Source organism: Pteropus vampyrus, unplaced genomic scaffold, assembly GCF_000151845.1.
Source record: "Pteropus vampyrus isolate Shadow unplaced genomic scaffold, Pvam_2.0 Scaffold55, whole genome shotgun sequence".
Lineage (NCBI taxonomy): Eukaryota > Metazoa > Chordata > Mammalia > Chiroptera > Pteropodidae > Pteropus > Pteropus vampyrus.
The window spans coordinates 7,191,656-7,203,535 of record NW_011888836.1 but is presented as its reverse complement, the minus strand read 5'-3'; the positions used below and the strand labels follow the sequence as shown (position 1 = coordinate 7,203,535).

The 11,880-nt window shown below is 34.8% G+C and overlaps 1 pseudogene; it reads right to left on the bottom strand.

Moving 5' to 3' along the window:
* Positions 1–10,982: 10,982 nt before the first annotated feature.
* On the bottom strand, positions 10,983–11,097 carry LOC111739900 (annotated as a pseudogene).
* Between the last annotated feature and the right edge of the window lie 783 nt (positions 11,098–11,880).

Below are 11,880 nucleotides of genomic sequence, written 5' to 3'. Positions count from 1 at the left end.
TTTTTTTTTTTTTTTGTAATACAGACAATAAATGATTAGTAGCCAAGGGAGGTAGTAATTAGTAGAGAAAGAAGTGGAAAAATTTTGGAGATTACAGGGTAGTATGATCAGGTCTTGGTGACTAAATATATAGGACATTGGAGGGATGTGAGTTAAGAATGACTCTCAAGTTTCTGATTAAGGCAGCAGGGTGGGTGGGAAGCACTGTACTTACCATTCACTGAGACATGGGTGACAGAAGGAAGAGTAGATTTTGATGGGAAAGATGACATGTCCCTTTTTGGACGTGGTAAATTTAAGGTGTTCCACTGGATGTCCAGTAGATAGCTGTACCCGCTGAAAGAGCTTCCTGTAGTGAGTGGATATTTTGACAAAACAAGAACTTATCTTTCATCTTCACCCTTTGTATCTGGAAGAGAAAACCTATAGTTATCTAATAAGTTGATATTTTAGAAGATCAGAGAGACTTTTTCCATTAATTTAAAAAGTAAAATCATGCTTTCTTCCAATAAATTGCTAGAAAGTATTGCTTGTCTTTGCCATTTGTTGTGTAATTACCATTATTCTGTAGACTTTTATTTTTAGAAGAAAATAAAAGGCGAAATTGGTACTTAATATATCTTTACAGGCGAAATTGGTACTTAATATATCTTTTTACATAGTAGATATCCAGGGAATTATATTGGTATTGATTTTAAATGAAACAAAAGCTAAGAAAATTGAATAATAAACATTTAAGTAGCTAATGTATGCCAAAACCATAGCTTTTTTATTGTTGATGTCAGGACAGAATTTTCTTAAAAATTAAAATATCTTTTTACATATTTGTCAATTAACATTTTGAAGCAAACATTTTAAAACCATTAAACTCTAACAAAACCAAAATCAGCTATTTACTTCATGTAATAATATAGCATCTTGCTTGAGAAAAGATATTAGGCAGTAAAATAACCTTAAAAGGACAGTGTTTAAAAAGAGAGTGGTTATAACTCTTTTGTACATCTAAAATTATTTCAAAATAAAATTTTTATAACTGAAAAAGAATAGATTTTAAACATACATAATATGCATAAGTTACAATTAAATTTTTGGATAGCAATCAAAACTTATTTTTTACTCCTATAACTAAATTAGCTTCAGAATGAGAGGCAAGGATACAGCTGCTAATTCCTGAGAAAAGGCTAGTTGTTTAACAATACAATACCTGCACCAGAATGTATCAGAGATCAAAATGGTTCCTGGTCTCTGAGAGCTGTAATGGATTAAACTGATTTACTTCTTGCCTTGCTTCTCTAAACTCATTTCTAGCCATGCTCCCCATCATATGACTTATTTTGGTTTTTGAAACACACCTGTTTCTTGCATGTTGCTCCTATTGCCAAAGCTCCCTCTCTCCGGATGTTCTGCATTAATTTCATGTTTACAGTTGTGTATTTGACTTATATACCAATTAAACTTTTGTTTTATATCTATTGACTAAAACTTACATTGAAACTCAAGATATTATAACAGCAAAAGCATGGTGGAAGTAAAGTAAATACCACTAGAATTTGGGAAAAATCAGAGCTTCAGGTCAGTTTTATAAACTGAAGTTTCTAAAAATGTGTATGTATGTATTTTTTCTGCTTTTTAGTCTTAAAGAGATTTAAAAAAAAAGAGATATATCCATTATTGTAGAAGTACTTGTATGGTATGTTTTTAAGGTATGAAACTCCAACTATAAAAGAACCTATACAGTGTCAGAGGAGCATTTAATTGACATAAGGACTTGAAAGTAATTATAGTAATTTTCAGGTCAAAAATCTTGATAAATTGTGAAAATCTGAGAGGACAAAAATTCTTAAGGTAGGTATAAAATCAGTTTATGTTTTTGAGTTGACTGAATTCATAGAGGCAGTGATGCCTAATATTTTACAAGTGCCTTCCTACCAACAAACTGTTTTTTTTAATAATTGCCCAAAATGGCCACACATGATTAACTTTTACCTGGGATCTTCATAATTCAGAACTATCCTATGTTGAATTTAATATTTTTTAAAGTCATTGGGTTTTATATTAATCTGTAAGTGATTTTTTAAAATTATAATTCCTAACAATAAATTTTAAGTATTCTTTATAATTCTTTACATATTTTTTACATTGGCCAGATTTCACTGAAGAAACTGTGAGGAACTGCCAGGAAATTAGAATGAGTTGGCTTACTTTTTCAAGGTCAATTGCTTGTTTATCTAAAATGCAAGAGAGAGGGAGGGAGAGAGGGAGAGAGAGAGAGGGAAAAAGAAAGAGAGGGGATAGAGGGAGAGAGAGGGAAAACGATGGCAGAAAATTACTACCAGTGAGCCCTGCAAGCTCAGTTTTCCATTGCTCATATTTTCTATTCTCCATTGACTCTTGGAAAATTAAGTTCTTTGTTTGCTTTTATAAGACAAAGTGCACGCCCTTTAGTAGTCTGTGGTTTCCTCCTCTCTGTTCTGTATTTTCTATTCTCTCATAGTCCTACCTATCCTTTGTGCTTTATGCTAAAGGGAGGAGATTTAAAAATTAAAATTAGAGAAGAATTGTTGGCTGTAAATTACCATGACCTATGAAGACTGATCATTTCATATCTTATGTTATTAAGTCTATAAATATATTTCTCTAGAATTTCTTAAAGATTTAAAATTCTTAGTTATAAGTTGGAGGCATCTGGGCAATATGGCCAAACCAGAGCCTTTTCTCCCCTGCTGGATACAGCATATAATGTCACAATTAGTTAGCTTGCTAGTTAGTTTATAGAAATAATGTACATTTAAGTGCTTTTTAAGAGTTCAAAAGTATGTTAAATCATCTGAGAATTTTGAATCACCGTACTGATAAGGCAGCGTGGTCAGGGTAGAGAAGAAGTGGAATACTGTTTTCAGTTAGGTTTGCGTTGTAGGTGGAGCAGTGAAGCCAACTGCCAATAATGTAATGTTGTAACATTTTCTGAAGGCTTAATATTTAGTAACTTATCAAAGAACAAAAATTGTTACACACAGATCTTCTCTACAGACTCTAAGGGTCATGGAAAGAAAGCAGCATAGAACTCAGAAGACTCAGCTCCCTAGTTATGCTCACTTTTAGCCTCATCTCCTTGAGCAAGTGTCTTAACTTCCCCAGACTTCAGATTCTTTACTATGTAGACATTATCCCTGTTCTTTTCCTGCTAACATATTAAGATTATTATGGGATCAAATTAAATAATAAAGTACTTTAGAAACAAAGCACTGTTAAAGTATAGAATATTTTTAAAACAAAATACCTTTAACACACTGTGCAATGTAAAATGTCTGTTAATGATTGAGCCAGTTGCATTTAAAAAATTATTTCAAATTTGTTCCAGTTCTACTAAATATACAAAGCAGGTTCTGTTATTGTATGTGGTAAATCTGATATGACCATATGATATAAAGTTGAAAACCTTTTATCTGCTTAAGGAATTGATAATTTAGGAAATGGTCGGAAAACCTACACATATTTCTAGAACTTTTGCTATGCTTGGCCCTTCGGCAAGATAAAAAATGTTAGGCATGTTGTTGGACAGAATTAGTCAGAATCAAGTTGCCATTCAGCGATTTATTCTTTCAACAAAAATTAAATGAATGCCGTATAACTATAGCAATTTGCGTTAAATAGGAGGAGATATAAGATCCTTATGGCATAGGCTCTGTTCTCTGTTGCTATCTATTCTGGCCTCATCTTTCCTCTTCCTACTCTTTGACGTTGTACTTTAACACAGAATACTTGTAATTTAAAAGTCCATCTTGTTCTTGCCTGTCTGGGCTTTTGAACATCCTACTATCTCTACCTAAGAGACAATCTCTATCCCCTGATTTGTGTAGTTAGTGTCTAATTGGCTCATCTTCCCCACCCCCAAATTTGTATTTTAGAACAGGGGTCCCCAACCCCTGTTACAAAGTACTGGTACTGGTCTGTGGCCTGTTAGGAACCAGGCTGTACAGCAGGAGGTGAGTGGCAGGGCGTGCAAGCAAGTAAAGTTTCATCTATATTTGTAGCCGCTCCCCAACACTAGCATCATCATCTCAGCCCCACCTCAGATCATCAGACATTAGATTCTCATAGGAGCACTGGTCCCTGATGCCAAAAAGGTTGAGGACTGCTGTTGTAGAAGATTAGCAGGTAAGAGAGAAAGCAGGCTGGGAAAATAAGTTGGGGAAGTTAACCTGAAATACCAGGTTAAGAAGTTGGGATTTTATTCTCTTAGTAGTAGGAAGCCATTGGAAGATTTACCCTGGAGAGTATTATAGACAGTTCTCCTTTATAAAGATTATTAGGAAGTCAACATGTTAGAACCTCCTTGGATTGGATTAGAGACTGAGAATCACATATGTTCATTATGAGGTTATGACGCAGAATTGTAGGATCAAAGATGATTAGGATCTGAAGAAAAACAGAGAAAGCATTCATTTATTTAAACAGTACTTATTGATGCTTATTATGTTCCAAGCTCTGTTCTTGGTTCTGGGAATACAGGATTGAAAGGGATGAAAATCCTACTCTGATATTTAGAAAGTAGAGAGAATGCCTTATAGATTAATGAGAAAGAGACACAGCCCTTTGAAAGAAATGAATAAATATCTTGAACAGACATTTTACAAAAGAGAATAGCCAGTATATGTGTAAAGGTGCTCACTTCGTTAGTAATTATGAACATAAAATTGAAATCACAACGAGAGACCACCACATATCCACCAGAACAGATAAATTTAAAAAGATGGAAAATTCCAGATATTGGTGAAGATATGAAGTAGTGATAATTCTCATACTCTTTTGATAGGAGTATAAACTGGCACAGCCTCCCTGAAAAATTATTTAGTGGTGCATACTGTGTGAGCCCCCAATCTACTGCAGGGTATACTTCCAGTAGAATGGTTGCTGGGAGTATGTTTCTTGATCTGGGTGATGAGTACATTGGTGTTCACTTTGTGCTAGTTCATTGAGCTGTACATTTGTTACATTTACTTTTCTGCCTATGTGTTACACTTCAGTAAAATTGGAAAATAATATTTTGCCCATTCTTATATTCTGGAAAGAAGAGCCATCATTATTATCCAAGTCATTACCATCATAGCAAACATTAGTGATTAACATATGCTAGGCACTGTTTTAGGTATATTACATATATTAACTCATTTAATTCTCAGAACAACTCTTTTTTTTAATTTTATTTCAAGTCTCACAATAACTCTTTTGAGTCTTACTTTTATTACCGTTTACTAGTTGAGGAAACAGGCACAGAAAGGTTGAGTAAGTTGACAAAGCTCACACAGCTCTTAAGTGGTTGATACAGACTTTGAATCCAGACATTGTCTTTAAAGTCTGTGTTCTTAATCATTGTATGTACATCCAGTAAACATAACAAAACAGTCTGTGCTCTCAATCCTTATGTTTTATATAATGATAAATATATCAAGAAAAGTAAAGGAAGATTCAAGGGGAATAGGCAGTGCTCTTGGAATGTTGTATTGCTGCTTTATGTAGGGTGGTCAGAGAAGGTCTCATTGAGAAAATGATATAATAGCACAAAGATCTAAAGAAGCTGAGAGGATGAGCCACGCAGGTATCTGGCAGAAGAGCTTTCCAGGCAGAGAGAAGAACGCGCAGTAGCTGGAGATGGGAGTATGCTTGGCTTGTCTGAAGGATAATAAGAAGGCCATTTGGCAAAAGTGGGGCAAGTAAGGACACAGTAGTAGGAAATGAGATTAGAGAAATAATGGAGACTACATAGCAGGATCTTGAAGACCGTTGTAAGTGCTGGGAATGCAGCAGGAAGTCTTTGGGCAAATTATGAAATGATTTATGTTTTAAAAGGATAACTCTGATATTTCGAGAAAAGCCTGTAAGGGGTGCAAAGGCAGGAACAAGGGAGACCATTTAGGCTACTGAAATAATTCAGTACTATGAGTCATCTAAGTGTGTGCGTATTGAGGACATTTTTAAAAAACGAATCTAGGATTCAGGTGAGAAGACTAGAAATCCATAAAGATATAAATTTGGTAATCATTGATGTATAAATGGTATTTAAAGGTAGTAAGGCTGGGTGATACAAAGGAATGAATATAAATAAAGAAGTCATTCCTACAGCACTGTTTTTATTTGTCAAGGAGATGAGGAAAAACCAGCAAAGGAGACTGGGAAGGGAGCAGCCAGTAAGATGGGGAAAACTAATAGAGTGTGTTCTAGAACCAGGTAGAGAAAGCATTTTAAGGAAAAAGAATTGATCCCTGTGTTGAATGTGGCTGACAGGTCAAGTAAGATGAGGGCTGAAAATTGACTATTGAATTTAGCATTTGGAATTAATTTGGGGATCATAATGGGCACTTTTAATGTAATGGAAGCAAGAAGCAAGGTGAGAAATCAAAATTGAGATTATAAGCAAGTATGAGAAACATAAGAAAGTTGGAATAAATTTTTCTAATGTATGATATATAGAAAAAAGAGAAATAGGAAAGTTGAAATAGACAGGATTATGAAAGGCCAGAGGTTTGAAAAGAGAATACCTGACTGTCTTAAATACCTGATATTCTTGTTGTTGTCACTACCTTATTAATCCTTTATTTCTTACAAGATTTTGAAAGAAAAGCAAATGTAATGGTCTAGGTAGTCGAGTACAATAATTTACATTCTTTTGAGGGGTGACAAGACAGCCATGTAAGAAATGGTGAAGGGGCCATTTTACTTCCCCACTCCTGAAGATTTGTCGCCCCATCAGCAAAGCTCTGTTGATATTTTTAGTTCCACTCTACCTTCTCTTGCCCATTATCCAGTAAAGGTGAAAAAGTAGTTCAGGTGTGATGAGGAATCAAGGTTAAACTTTGCATGTATTAACCTGATTCCACCCTCTGGTAGTGGCAGGTGACTGAGTGGGGCTAGATCAGCACTAAAATTTAATCTTCCCAATCTCTTGACTTCATAGAAGAAAAACAGTCTAATAGAGAAATTTCTTTCAATTTGAAAGCTGTTTACTTTTAGTACATTTTGCTAAAGTGTGTATCTATACTAGCTATTAAAGCAAGACCTTATGCTAAACAGACGAGTCACCATGGTACTTTGTAGGCCCATAGTCTCTTAAGGAGACCATGGGATGAACACCTGATGGCCAAACCATAACTGGTGAACAAGTTAGGGCAGTTAGATAGTAGTTTATATTCTTTTGCTTTTTACTCTTTTTCATGCCAGTGCAAACTCAGAAATAGGTGAATCAAGTAGTGGCTGTGGGAGATTGAAGTAAACTGGAATAGACCATTAGTAAATCAAAGTTGTAAGCAAATAGAAGTTATGAGGTCAGAAAGAACCATCCCAGTAGCAAGTAGCTGGTTAAAGCATCAGGAGGAGTACAGAAATAGAGATACTGAATCCACATTATGGTGGGGAACCAATAAACTCCTAGCAATAAAGCAATGATTACCTAGTGTCAAGACCTGCATTCAAATTTAAATTTCACCTTTTTTGAGATTAATCTGTATGATCAGATGGTTTTGTAGTTTCTGATTTTTAGGGTATTTTTGCCTCTTCCCTATTACCATTTTTATCATTAGAATAAAACCCCTTCTTGAGTCCAACATGGCCTAACAAATGCTGAGTATAAATTTTATACTTATCAAGCATACATAAAGAAACAATACTTTATTTTTTATTTCTCCCTCTTTAATTCCCGTCCCCCGCCTCCCCACTTCCACCCCTGACCTATGGATGCTGCCGTTTCCCCTTAAGAACTGGATCTCTGAAGGCGGGGCATCTCTTTCCCACCCGCTCTCGGCATGCACCTGGGGCCTGGCACACCTGGAGTATGGTCCGTGGCTCCACCTAGGGTGCAAACCCAGGACCTTCTGCATGTAAAGCAGACATGCTAACCGTTACACTATGGAGCCACCCCGATACTTTATATTTTATTTACCTTTTTTCCTATCCCCACAGCCCCTCCCCTCTGGCAACCATTATCTTGTTTTCTATATCTGTGAGTCTTTCTGTTTTAATTGTTTTTTAGATTTCACTTAGCATAATATCCTCTAGAGTTTAGATACGTCCATGTTGTCGCAAATGGAAATATTTCATTCTTTTTTATTGCTGCATAATATTCATCTCTATCCATTCATCTATTGATGGACATCTAGGTCGCTTCTGTATCTTGGCTGTTACTAGTAATGCAGTGAACATAGGGATGAATATGTCTTTTCATATTAATGTTTTTGTTTTCTTCAGATAAATACCAGAAGAATTGCTGGGTCTTATGGGAACTCAATTTTTATTTTTTGGGACAATCTCCATACTGTTTTCCATAGCGGCTGCACTAATGTGCAGTCCCACCAACAGTGTGTGAGGGTTCCCTTTTTTTTCACATCCTTGCCAGCAATCATTATTTGTTGATTTATTGATGATAGCCATCCTGACAGGTGTGAGGTGATAATCTCATTATGGTTTTAATTTGCATTTCCCCAATGACTAGTGATTTTGAGCATCTTTTCATATGTCTGTTGGCTATTTGTATATCCTCCTTGGAGAAATGTCTATTCAGATTAATTAGTTTTTTGTTTTTTGTTTTGTTTTGTTTTTTTCGGTGTTAAATTGTATGAGTTCTTTATATATTTTGAATAGGAACCCCTTATCGAATAGATAGATCATTAGCAGATATCTTCTCCCATTCAGTAGGTTGACTTTTTGTTTTATTGGTTTCTTTTGCTGTGCAAACACTTTTTAGTTTGATGTAGTCCTATTTCTTTATTTTTTCTTTTGTTTCCCTTGCCCAAGGAATATATCAGAAAAAAATACTACTAACTTCAGTGTCAGAGTTTACTGCCTCTGTTTTCTTCCAGGTGTTTTATGGTTTCAGGTCTTATATATATATATATCTTTAATTTATTTTAAGTTTATTTTTGCATATGGTGTAAGAAAATAGCCATTTCTTTTTCTTTTTTTGTAAGTATGTATCTGTCTAGTTTTCCCGACACCACTTAGTGAAAGGGACTGTCTTTTCCCGATTTTATATCCTTGCCTCTTTTGTTGTAGATTGACTACGTATAAGCGAGGATTTATTTTGGGCCTGTTTTATTCCGTTGGTTTATATATCTATTTTTATACCAGTACCATACTGTTGTGTTTACTGTAGTTTTATAATATAGTTTGATATCAGGAAGTATGATACCTCCCACTTTGTTCTTTCTCAACACTTCTTTGGCTGTTCAGGGTCTTTTGTGGTTCCATATAAATTTTAGGATTATTCTTAAGAGTGATTCTAACTCTTAAGAAGATTGCTGTTGGTATTTCAATAGGGTTTGCATTGAATTTGTATATTGTTTTAGGAATTAGGACATTTTTTTAAAATGTATCCTTCCAATTCATGAGCAAAGTATTCCATTTATTTGTGTCTTCTTTAGGTCTTTTTCAATGTCTTACAGTTTTCAGAGTACAGGTCTTTCACCTCTTTGGTTAAATTTATTCCTAGGTATCTTTTGCTTTCTGATGCCATTGTAAATGGGATTTTTTTCTTAATTTATTTTTCTGATCATTTGCTGTTGATGTATTAGAAACACAACAGATTTTTCTGTATATTGATTCTGTATCCTGCAACTTTACTGAATTTGTTTATTAATTGTAATAGTTTTTTGGTGGAGTCTTTAGGATTTTCTATGCAGATTATCTTGTCATGTGCAAATAACGATAGTTTTAGTTTTACTTATTCCTCTCTGATCTGGATGCCTTTTATTTCTTTCTGTCTTTTTTGGAGGGCAGGGGAAGGGGGCCGTCTGATTGCTATGGCTAGGACTTCCAATACTATGTTGAATAGAAGTGGTGATAGCGGGCATTGTTGTCATGTCCCTGATCTCAGAGGACAAGCTTGCAGCTTTTCATCATTTTGATATTAGCTGTGGGTTTTTCATATGTAACGTATATTATGTTGAGATATGTTCCTTCTGTACCTACTTCATTGTGAGTTTTTTTTCAATTAGAGTCGACATTTAATTTTATTTTATATTAGTTTCAGGTGTACAGAATAGTAGTTAGACCTTTATGTAATTTACAAAGTGATCCCCCTGATTAGTACCTACCTGGCACTATGTAGTTACTACATAGTACCTACCTGGCACTGTGTAGTTACTACATTATTGACTATATTCCCTATGCTGTACTTTATATCTCTGGTTGTGAGTTTTAATCATAAAAGGATGTTGAATTTTGTCAGATGCTTTTTCTGCATCTATTAAGATGGTCATATGATTTTTATCCTTTATTTTGTTAATGCGATATATCACATCGATTTAGGGATGTCGAACCATCCTTCTATCCTTGGGATGAATCCCACTTGGTCATGATGTATAATACTTTTAATGTATTATTGAATCTGGTTTGCTAATATTTCACTGAGATTTTTTACATCTATATTCATCAAGGATATTGGCCTGTAATTTTCTTTTCTTGTAATGTCTTTGTGTGATTCTGGTATCAGGATAATTCTGGCCTTGTAGAATGAATTTGGCAACATTCTTTCCTCTTTAATTTTTTTGAAATAGTTTGAAAAGAATAGTTATTAATTCTTTGTTTGGTAGAATTCACCTGTGAAGCCATCTGGTCTCAGACTTTTGTTTCTTGGGAGTTTGATTACTGCTTTAATTTCATTGCTAGTAATTGATTTGTTTAGATTTTGTATTCCTTCCTGGTTCAGTCTGGTGGTTATATACTTCTAGAAATTTATCTATTTCTCTTAGATTGTCAAATTTGTTGGCATATAATTGTTCATAGTATTACTTTGTATTTCTGTGGTGTTGGTTGTAACTTCTCTTTCATTGACTATTTTATTTATTTAGGCTCTGTTCTTTCTTGATGAGTTTGGCTAAAGGTTTGTCATTTTTATCTTTTCAAAGAACCAGCTCTTAGTTTTAGTGATCTTTTCTGTTATTTTTTGCTTTTTATTTTATTATTATTACTATTATTATTATTATTATCTATGCCTACAGCACCTGGTCTTCCTAGGTGGTCTTCCATCCAAGTACTAACAGGCCCAACCCTGCTTAGCTTCTGAGATTGGACATCGGGCTTGTTCAGGGTGGCACGGCTGTAGACCATGGACCGTGGCTCCACTGGAGTGAAAACCCAGGACCTTCTGCATGTATAGCAGACGTGCTAACTGCTACACTATGGAACCATGTCCTTTTCTCTTGTTTTCTTAATTTCTATTTTGTTTATTTCTACTCTTATCTTGGCTATATCTTTCCTTCTGTTTACTTTGGGTATTGTTTGTTCTTTTTCTAGTTCTTTTAGGTGTAGAGTAAGATTGTTTATTAGGGATTTTTCTTGTTTCTTGAGGTAGTTGTGTACAGCTATGAATGTCTCTCTTAGAATTGCTTTTGCTGCATCCCATATTTCAAAAAGTTGTCTTTTCATTTTCATTTGTTTCAGGATAGATTTTGATTTCCTCTTTGATCTGCTGGTGGTTCAGTAGCATGTTGTTTAATCTCCATGTGTTTGTGTTTTATCCTGTAGTTGATTTCTGGTTTCATGACATTGTGGCCAGAAAAGATGCTTGATATGATTTTAATCTTCTTGAGTTCATTGAGGCTTGTTTTGTGACCAATATGTGATCTATCCTGGGTGTTCCATGTGCACTTGAAAAAAATATGTATTCCGCAGTTTCTAGCATATAAAGTTGCTGCTGAGAAATCAGCCAATAGTCGTATGGGATTCTCTTGTATGCAGTTCATTTTTCCTTCAAGATTGTTTATCCTTTGCCATTTTAGTTACATCATGCCTTGGTGTAGGTCTCTTTGGGTTCACCTTATTTGGGGCTCTCATTGCTTCCTGGACCTAGATGTCTGTTTTCTTTCCTAGGTTAGGAAAGTTTTCAGC